The following is a 10570-nucleotide window of genomic DNA, read 5'->3' as shown; positions in this document are numbered from 1 at the left end:
GTTAACTCTGTTTTCTCCTTCACAGATGCTGCCAGACCTGCTGAGCTTTTCCAGCAACTTTGTTTTTGTTCCTGATTTACAGCATCCGCAGTTCTTTTGGTTTATGTCAAATAACTAACATTGCTGTACTATACTATATGTCAGGAATGGGCAATACATACCAGCCTTTCTTGTGTGTGATCTTGGCTCGGCTCTGATTCAATTACTTAAATTCCTAAACAGCAGTTATCATGATGCTACAATATTTATTTTGCTCTTAATGTTAACTAGCATTTATATCAAGAGATATAATTAACAGACTTTTGTGCAAGTGGTTGACTTGTCGTCTCAAGTGATGTATGTTTAATGGCTGCCCAATACTGTACGCAAAGGCACTTCCAGCAGATGTAGAGATCACATGACTATGACAAGCTTGCCAGTACACTAAGAACAGTTACATTTCCTTAAACATCCACCATATCATAGAACATGATCTTTTATTGTCTGATTTTATCACTTATTGATGCAAGTTACATTGTCGGCATGGTCAAAAGAAAATTATTATACATCAATAAAACTACGAATCCTAGTGAGCTCCATTTCTCTCAGTCTGTGCACATGCATTTTATATGTAATTTTTAAAATCATACAGGTTTCCTAATGGTATGCATGCACATTGTCATTGGCTGTTCATTTGATAGCTGATCATTCTGCGGGTGGTGTTCCTTGTGTGGGTATTATTTTTCACATTGTGAGTGTTGTTGCCATGCTAAGTGTTGTTGCCAATCCATTACTGGTGAACAGTGGACATCTGGGACTGATAATCATTCAATACCCTCTGAACCTGGTGTGATCATATCTTCCTGATTGGCCTGTATGTAGATATCCATGGTTACAATGAATATCTGGTTGTTCATGTTTGCTTTATAGATCAAGGTGACAACTGCTCCACACAGGTCCCAAGTTGCCTTATTGGCTGACTCTAGTTTGTTAAACATTTGCAGTCTGGCGTGCTCAAAAGCTCAGCTCTGGCAATAATTTAGCAGTTTGTCAATGTGAAATTTGGCTTTCTGATGTTTCACCCTGATTCCATTTCTCATCCCAATTACTATTTCTGGTTTCATAGCTTTTTCAGTATTGGAAGAGTAGTTCAAGTGACGTGTGATATTAGTTTTTGGAGTGGATTATCATCTATGCCTTTCGTATGTGTTTTTTCATTCAAGCATTGTCTTCACAGGTATGTGCTGTCTTTATTTGAATTCTTAGTGACCTCTTTGGCAATTTTCACTGTTGCTTCAGCCTTTCTATTTGACTGGAGATAGTGTAGAGATAATGTATAGTGTTAAGTTTCAATACCCTTTGTGATCTCACTGGTAGTCGTTGATGTTTTACTCTCAGTAATCAGAACAGTAGTTGTTAGTGACAAGATAATCGATTTCTGAGAGATTGAAGAGACCTATTCCAAGCTTCATACCTACAGCCTTGAATACGATGCATTTTGAGTGGCTCTTTAGATTGCTTAGCCTGGTATTCACGATAAACACTGCACTGGCTGATGTGGTCCTTCATTGCTCATTTTTGTCTTTCACTTTCCTCAGTAGATTCAGTTCCTTAATGGCTTGTGTGGATGTGTTTCAGCATTTGTTTACTCATTTCCACAAGGATAATTACATGTAATCTCCCTGTTCAACTCTTTATGCTCAATACTCACTTTCAGCAACAGGCGTGCCCTAGATGCTTTCAGTTCGTCCTTTCATCACTAGATTTGGCAACATTTGGAGAGTTGTATGTTGTTGTGTCGTTTGTTTGATTTGAGTAAGGTGTTGGTCTTTCAGATTTAATACGTCTGCTGAGTTGATGATCTTTAGAGCATGTCAAGCTGCTGTTTCTTGTTGAATTTGGAAGATTTCACATTTTGTCTTAGCATCATCAACTTCAACATAGGGAATTCTGCTCTCAACAGCATATTAATAATATATACGTGTTTCCCTTGCTTTGTCCAGACGATATCTCTGCAAACAAATTAAATGGCTTTGCAGATGCTTCGGAGCACATATAAGGGGTTTGAGGAAGATGCTTTGAAATGCCCAGTCTGTTCTCCCACTAACATGCTCAAGGCTTATGATTAACTGCCTCAGAGCTTCTGCTAATATCAATTTAGCTTTCTTATAAGTAAGTTTCTTTCCTCTGAGACAGACTTTCGTTGCAGGATCTCTTAGTCCTAAGATAATCTTACCACTAATTACATCATCTTTGAGTTGTCCTATTCAGTGGAGATCAATCAGTATGGTCATGAACTGATTAATAGGCTCCCTCTCCCCCATGCTCTATTGTTGAACAGAAATATTCATAAGTGACATTAATATGGTGTTTAAAGTATGTCTTCAAAATTTGCAAAAACTTTGCAAGTCTAGCATTTTTGGTGGGACCTAGGATGCAATACAGTTTGTAGCCCTTTTTGTTCCCAGCGGTGATAGCAGGGTTGCAACTTTTATTTGCCCAGGTTCATAAATTAATTCTATAGCTAATTCATTGTTATGCCACTGGGAATGAAAAAGATTCCTATTCTGTTTCTTATGTCCATTCATTTCCACAGCAACAGTGAGAGGAAAACGCAAAATGGTTTTGAATTGCCCAATAATTTAATGTTACAGAGTGTTTTATTTTGGTTCACTACTTCTGTTGTTTCTTTCAGTAGCTGGGTCTCTTGCAGTTCTGAAAATCCACATGTTTTAAGCTGTATCATGCCTGACAGCATATTTCAAGTGAGGTCTGGATTGGTTGCCACAGTCAGCACTGGCAGCAAAGGTAGAAGTCACTTGATCATGGCAGGTCAGCCAATAAACCAAGTACAATTGCACTTTTCCAAACAACAGTTAGAAATGTATTCTCAGTGATCCTTCCTTTCTTCCAGCAAATTAATTCATGGCATTGTAAAATAATTTAGATCTTGTAATATTTATAATGTACATTCTATTTCAGACATTTAACCGAATAGCTATTACAGGTTTAGTAATATATAATTTTACATTTTTTTGTAATGTTCAGAATTTAAGAACTTGTTCTGTTTCTCCTGAAATTGTGAACCTGAGATTAATTCACATTTTCTATTGACTGGTTTTCCCTTTTAAACAATTTATATTGCAGCAAGATCAGGTCTTATTGCTCAATATTGCCATTTGTTTTCAACCAAAGAGAAACTAGTACTAGAGCACTACTTGTTTTGACACTATGTTACTGGTGTACTTAAAGATGCTAATCACATAAGACAAAGACTTAGCACCAGGGTAACGTCAGTATGACAAACACAACACCGTGTAAACAGCAACATTGTACCAATAAACCCATACAAAAATACATCAACGTAAGATACATCCATGTGCCAAAGCAAATATTATATCGTGGGGAGATTTGCTGTTAAATACTTGGCTTAAGACTCAGACATACCTAATTGTTAAAATAACCATACACAAGAGCTTTGCTTATTCAAAAGAGTGCTATTTATTTGATAATATTCTGCAGTTAATTATGCACAGTATTGAGATTGAGGAAAATATTTGCTGGATAACATTTTTTATAAAAGTGACTGATAACATGGTTGTCAGATGGGAATAAACAAGATGGCAGTCTGGACTAATTATGTATGTAATGATACACTGGTACTTTTAGAAACAAATTGTCAAGTTTCTTCTCAAATTCAAATAACCTGTTAATTTTCTGATTGCTTGTTGTTTTTATACCATCCACTGCCCCCTTTCCCACAATTTATTACTGATATGCTTAATAACACATAGCTGAAGACTCCTGGAAAACAAACCTTCTCCATTGTACTTCACCATTTGCAGGAAAAGTGTCTGCAGGAGAAAATTCTGCAAAACCAAGAAAGTGTCAAATATTAAAATGTACACTTTTGCGAGATTTTACAGCTCCTCCAAAATAAAAATTCTATTCCAGAAGTAACTTCATAGGAACAACTTTCTAAGTTAAATCCTTGTTAAATGGTGCTGCACATTCCAGAATAAAGCAGGACCTGCAAACAAACTGGTCAGTGGCTGTGCTCTGTGGGAAGTTCACACCGAAGGGAAAGTAGAAGAGCCGAATTTTTTGATGAATATCTAGATGGGTTGTAGATTACTTTTAAGAATGTTTAAGAACCTAAAATAGAATGTGCATTTTAAAAATAAAAGAATTTGGATTAGATCAGTGTAACTAAAACCAAATGAAAGCCCATTGAGAGGAATTTTTACTTAGGGGAACAAAAACAAAGTTGCTGGAAAAGCTCAGCAGGTCTGGCACCATCTGTGAAGGAAAAAAGAGTTAACGTTACAGGTCCAGTTGAAGGGTCACCGGACCCGAAACGTTAACTGTCTTTTCCTTCACAGATGCTGCCGGACCTGCTGAGCTTTTCCAGCAACTTTAGTTTTGTTCTTTAGGGTTTTTTTCACTCAGGGTGCATGGATTTGAGAGGTTTTAAAGTATGGAAACTGAGTGCATCAGGAGTCCAATTCCACCTCATCACCTTCCACATTTAATTGCAGTGTGCTAAGCTGCATGTCAGCAAATCATTTTGTTGGTGAGTAAAACTCCTCCCATTGTCTGAATTGTTGTAAAAATTTAGAACAGCAAATTCATCCTTTCAATTCTGAGTAATACTTGCGTCAATCATCTTGTTGCCATGGTCTGAGTTTAGAGATGGCCAATAAACAATTCCTTTTATATATAACTACAGTGACGCAGATTGAAAGATCATAACTAAAGAATATCCTGCCAGCTCTACAACATGGTCTCCAGTAAACCTCAACAGGTATGGGTTAATAAGAAGTCATAATGACAAACACATTCAATGCTGTTTGCCTTAGTTTCAGTTGCTAAGTGTTACACTTCAACTCCTGATTGATAGTTTTATTTGTGATCATAGAAACACTTTAACTGCCCACCACAAACAACAAAACATTTTGATGTTTAGCTGTGAAGGAGTGTGGAGCTTTCAGACCTTCTCCAGAGTTAGCTGAAAGCATGTGTGCTGGAATTCAGCAGAACTGAACACAAACGTTTCCAAGGAGCAAATCCAAGGATGGGCTGCTATAGCAGTAAGGGCACTCGTGTGCTGGATGGATCCCACAAAGATCAAGATTATCCCCAACAAGAAACAGAAGATCAGGATGCTAAAACTGAAAACCCTGCACAGGAAAATCTACCAAATGAGAAGAACAATGACCCTGAATTTGTAACAAATTAAATGAGACTGTTTCTTTGATGAAGAACATGAGGTTTCATTTCCTTCTATATCTAATTTAATCTTATTTATTTGTTTTTGTCAGTGCCAAATAGGAATAACCTGTGGCATTTTTCTTCCTGGTGTTGATTAACTCAATTACTTCATCCTCAGGCATCATGAACAAAATGCAGCGAAGAATTCAAATCTTAAACATTTTTTCTGGAAATTAAAACCATCAATTATCTTCATGGTCAAGATGTCCAGGTTCAGTAATCCAAAGGATTCATCATGCTTAAAATACTTCAGACAGTTTGATCAAATCTAGATCAGCAAAACCATGTTTTGAATTAAATCAGGTTGATCCATTTAAAGCATTGAAATTGAAATCCTTTTACAAGGTTGTTTATTTGACCAGATTTCATTTTGAACATTATCAGAGGTATAAACTCTGCAATTCAACATACTAAATTGGCTTGTAATTATTTTGTACCACACTTTTAGTTATCACTAAATATAATGATGTATTCATCAGCTGTGTAAAATGGAGCACAAGATTGGGTTTTATAAGACATCGATACATGTTCACATGATTTTGCTGGATGTATTTCACTGCACTGTGATGGCAGGTAAAATGTAGCAAATCAAATATTAGATCAACAACTGTGACATTACAGTTTTGTAGTGAACAGCATTCAAGTGTTAGAACAGTGCTGCTTAAGTATTAGAAACAATCTTTAGTTGCATAGGTAGTTGAATCAAATATATGATAGTGTAGACCATCCAAGTCAGTGATTAAAATAATATTTTATTGGCAACTGCATAAAATAAATATGGAAAATTTACAATTAACATGCTGGATTTCTGCATGAATTATCCAGGTCATCTACTGTAACTTCATTATATTTACATAATGGTTTCCATGGATCTTCTGCAGATGATTGAGGGAAGCTGAATGATGCTCTCGTGGTTTTTCTTGAACAGGGTGGCCTGGAGGGGCTTTGGAAAACAATTGGAGTAGTTTTAATAATGTGAAATGTGACAGTATGCAGTACGACTGGAATTTCTTTGGGGCAACAAGACCATATATGTCTGGAGGCCTGAAAAGTCATACACTACGAATGAATCAGTGAAGGGCACCTCATCTTTCCTACTATGAAATCAAGCTTACTGCAAAGAAATTCAGCAATGAATTTGGCAGCTTTCCCAAAAAGCACACAAATACATCTCCCTCTGGCAGGCATGAAATCAGCTATATGATGTTAAAAACATCTTTTAAAATTTCACTAAAGCCAGGCCAGTAAAATAAGATGGAATATCAGACTATAGCCTCGAACATTGGAGAAGAGAATTATCGGGAATCCAGGCATCACAGGTAATGGCAATAGTTGTGTCTGTTGAAAAAAAATACATACTTACCTGACTTGTAATACGTCAAATAAAGTTCAGAAACTGTATAATGACTCCCTGGTTATCCACCAGTTATTTTTGCAATTTCAAAAACAACTTTCAACGTTAATATTTTCCTGAGCAGTTTTTCTCTCTTATGTAGAGGGAGATAATTACAATGCCACCCCGGTCTAATAGCTTGTTCCACAGCTATTTGACAGTCAGTGGGCTCTTTAATTGTCTCGATGAAGTCTTTGCTGCCACCTAGGGGTTAAGGCCTGCCTTTGGGAGCTGCGAGCTTTGATTGTCCGACAGCCCTCTGGTCCCAGCAATGCTACCAGGAGAGGCGGTAACCGATGGTACTACACCCCTTGCTTCTTCAGCTTGAGAGTATGTTTTTAAGCAATTCTATATTTTAAGAATTATTGTTCTCAAGATAGCTAATCTTGTGCTCTATTTTGCCCATTCTGCCACATCTTATCGATGTGATTAATTATTCTTTTTGTTGCATCTTATTGGGATAGCATGCTGGAAATCAAGCCCCACTATTCCTGGAGTCATCTCAAAAGTTAAAGATTTTAATAACTATGCAATATTCCCAAATTACTTTTAGACCCAGGTTGACTGACAGAAAGCACAGACCAGGTGCATTTATATAACAAGATTGACTGACTGTTTATTTGTAGTTAGGATCTATTTCATTGTAATGAAGAATGATAAACTGTCATCATTTAACTTGACTGGTTAAAACTCTAACCCCCTTATAAACATTTCCTACACACACATACAGACAGACACAGACGCAGACAGGAAAAGAAATACATGGTCAGATGGCTGGAGGGAGATGCAGGGAAGCCTGTTCAATCGTTCCTGTTAACAATGTTCATGGAGATGTTCCTCTCGGCTTGTCAGTACATGGTGTTTCCTCTTTCTCCTTCTCCATAATCTTTCACTTGCTTGCAGAAGGTGCAGAGTTGCTTCTATAGTCGCTGGCTTACTCATCAAAACCACAGCTTACAGCAACTGAAGCAGAAACAAACTGGCTTTCTTCAGGCTTAGGGATATTTTTACAACGGTGCAAAGAGTCAGCTCCTCGCTTTGCAGAGATCCGATGGCTTCTCCCGCAAACAGTCATACCCCTAAACTGAGATCACATGGTTGTTGGCAGCTAGGAGCCCTCGTCTTTAATAACTAGTCACTTGCTCACAGACTAGGAAGCCACTGTTGATGGCCAAAGCTTTGTCACTAAACAGGTCCTAGCTTCAGCTTGATTATACCCACATTTTCATTACTGCTTGAACAAGCAGCTGTGTAAAGAGCACATGCAATGGGCATCAAGTTACTTGCTTTTAAAACATTTTGCAGTATCTAAATGCTACTGTATATTTGCATTTAAAGATTTATACACCTGCAATAAATCAATGCTATTTTAATCTGCCTTTGAAAGATTTTCATTTCCGTAAATAGCTATGTTTTTAACAAGATTTTAAACTGTGCAATGATGTATTATTTTTGTTCTTTTACAATCTTAAATACAGTTTAATAACAATATTGTAACTTTGCATTGCTCACTGGGGGTCTTCTTGCCATTTTGTGTTCAAAATGGAGTTATTCCACATTCTCCAGGTCAGCTGAAGGTTTGCCCATAATTTGCAGTTTTTAAATGGACAAAATGGACATGTCCCCATCTTTCACATTCTAAATCATAATGCCACCCCTTCCACATTTTTCTAAATAGAGCTTAATGAATCTTGTGTCAGACAATGGTCCACAATTTGTCACTGAGTGTTAAAATAATTTTAGATTTGGACATGTCACAAGCTTGTCAAGGTACTCACAATCAAATGGGGAAGTTAAGCATGGGTCTAGAAAGTAAGGTCATTTGTGCAGAAAACTGCTGACTTTTATGCAGGTTGTTAAATTAATGGTTAACCCAATTACCGTGTGGCTTACCATAATCAGAATTGCTGATGGGAAGAAAGCTGAAGAGTCAACTTCATATACTGCTAAATAAATTGACCACATAGTTACATACTTGGGACTATTCAGATGTATATAAGAAGGAGCAGTCTTATTGGCAAGGCCTCGATTAGACCATAAGACATAGGAACAGACGTAGGCCATTCAGTCCATCGAGTCTGCTCCATAGTTCAGTGAGATCACGGCTGATTAAGTAAGCTATAAATACATTTTCCTGCCTTTTCCCCATAACTTCTGACTCCCTTTCTGATTAAATAAAAATGTCTATCTCAGCTTTGAATGGACTTAACGACTCATCCTCAACAGCCTTCCGTAGTAAAGAATTTCACAGATTCGCTACTTTCTGAAAAAAAAATTCTTCCCTATCAGATGTGTCACTCCTTATTCTGAGATTGTGTCGTCTGGTCCCAGACTGTTTCAATAAAAGATTTCTCTCATTCTTCTATGACCCAACGAGTGCAGGCCCAACCTATTCTACCTCCCATCGTAAGACAGTCCCTCCATGTCTGGTGTCAGCCTAGTGAACCTTTTCTGGACTGTCTCCAATGCCAGTATTTCTTTCCTTAGTTGTACAGTTTGCAGTATTCCAAATGTAGTCCAACTAGTGCTTTATACAGTTTTTGCAAAACCTCTCCACTTTTATATTCCATCCCATTTGAAATAGAGGCCAACATTCCAGTTACCTTCCCTATATCCTGCTGAACCTGGATGCTAGCCTTTGGAGATATACTGATGAGGATTCCCAAATCCCTTTGTTCTGTAGCTTTCTGCAATTTTACTCTATTTAAAATAATATTCAGCTGTCTTTTATTTTTCCTGCCAAAGTGCATGACCTCACATTTCACCACGTTATACTCCATTTGCCAAGTTTTTGCCCACTCACTAGCCTGCCTATATTCCTCTGTTGACTCCTTGCGTCATCCACACTACTTGCCTTCCCACTTATTTTTGTGTCATCTGCAAACTTGGCTGTAGTACTGTGCCCTCAAACCCCGCCTCCTCCCAACAAAAGTAAAGGCAAAATCCCCCTTGTCATCGCATATCACCCCACCAATCTCCGCACCCAGCGTATCATTCTCTGCCATTTCCGCCACCTACAATCTGACACACGACCAAAGAGATATTTGTCTCCCCACCCCTATCTGCCTTTTGTAGGGACCACTCACTCCGCGAATCCTTCATCTGCTCCGCACTCCCCACTAGCCCCGGCACCTTTCCCTGCAACCGCAGGAAGTGCTATATCTGCCCCTACACCTCCCCCCTCACCTCCATTCAAGGCCCAAAGCAAACCTTTCATATCAGACAGGGGTTCAGCTGTCTATCTGCCAACTTGGTCTACTGTATCCATTGCTCCCGATGTGGTCTCCTCTACATCGGTGAGACCAAGCACAGACTCAACGACCGTTTTATGGAGCATCTGTGCTCTATACGCGACAAACGACAACACCTTCTGGTCGCCAACAATTTAACTCCCCCTCCCACTCCCTTGATGACATGTCCATCCTGGGCCTCCTCCAGAGTGACCATGACACTGCCCGCAAACTGGAGGAGAAACACCTCATTTTCCACCTCAGGAACCTACAGCCCAGTGGCCTAAACATAGAATTCACCAGTTTTAGAATCTCCCCACCCTGGCCTCGTCTCATGTCCAACCCTTCCCCTCATCCCTATCTCCTTGACCTGATACAACCTGTCCATCTTCTCGCCCACCTATCCACCCCATCCCACTGACCTATCCCCACCACTCCCGACCTGCACTCACCCACTACCATCCTGCCTACCTTTTACCAGCCCCACCCCTCCTCTCTCTATTTATTTCTGAGCTCCCTTCCCCCTCCCCATTTCTGAAGAAGGGTCCTGACCCGAAACGTCAACTTTTCTGCTCCTTTGATGCTGCCTGACCTGCTGTGCTCCTCCAGCTCCACACTATATTGTCTCTGACTCCAGCAAATGTAGTTCTTGCAATCTCTGAATAACTGATCCCTGTTGCACTTCAGGTTGCCATTC

The 10570-nt window shown here is 38.9% G+C and overlaps 1 protein-coding gene and 1 long non-coding RNA gene across 5 annotated transcripts in view; one reads left to right on the top strand and one right to left on the bottom strand.

Annotated features, from left to right (window-relative positions):
• The window catches only part of LOC125484933, a 74923-nt gene extending 73761 nt beyond the window's left edge, over positions 1–1162 (top strand). Inside the window, exon 3 of the long non-coding RNA XR_007263725.1 lies at positions 1106–1162. This is a non-coding gene — a long non-coding RNA (uncharacterized LOC125484933). The remainder of the gene's footprint in view (positions 1–1105) is intronic.
• Positions 1–10570, bottom strand: part of chd9 (chromodomain helicase DNA binding protein 9) — a 459302-nt gene that overhangs the window by 321623 nt on the left and 127109 nt on the right. The gene's annotated exons all lie outside the window — the stretch shown is intronic.

This window comes from Rhincodon typus, chromosome 15 (assembly GCF_021869965.1).
Source record: "Rhincodon typus isolate 14 chromosome 15, sRhiTyp1.1, whole genome shotgun sequence".
In the NCBI taxonomy this organism is placed as follows: domain Eukaryota; kingdom Metazoa; phylum Chordata; class Chondrichthyes; order Orectolobiformes; family Rhincodontidae; genus Rhincodon; species Rhincodon typus.
Note: the sequence above shows the minus strand (reverse complement) of the source record. Positions and strands in the feature narration are given on the sequence as shown.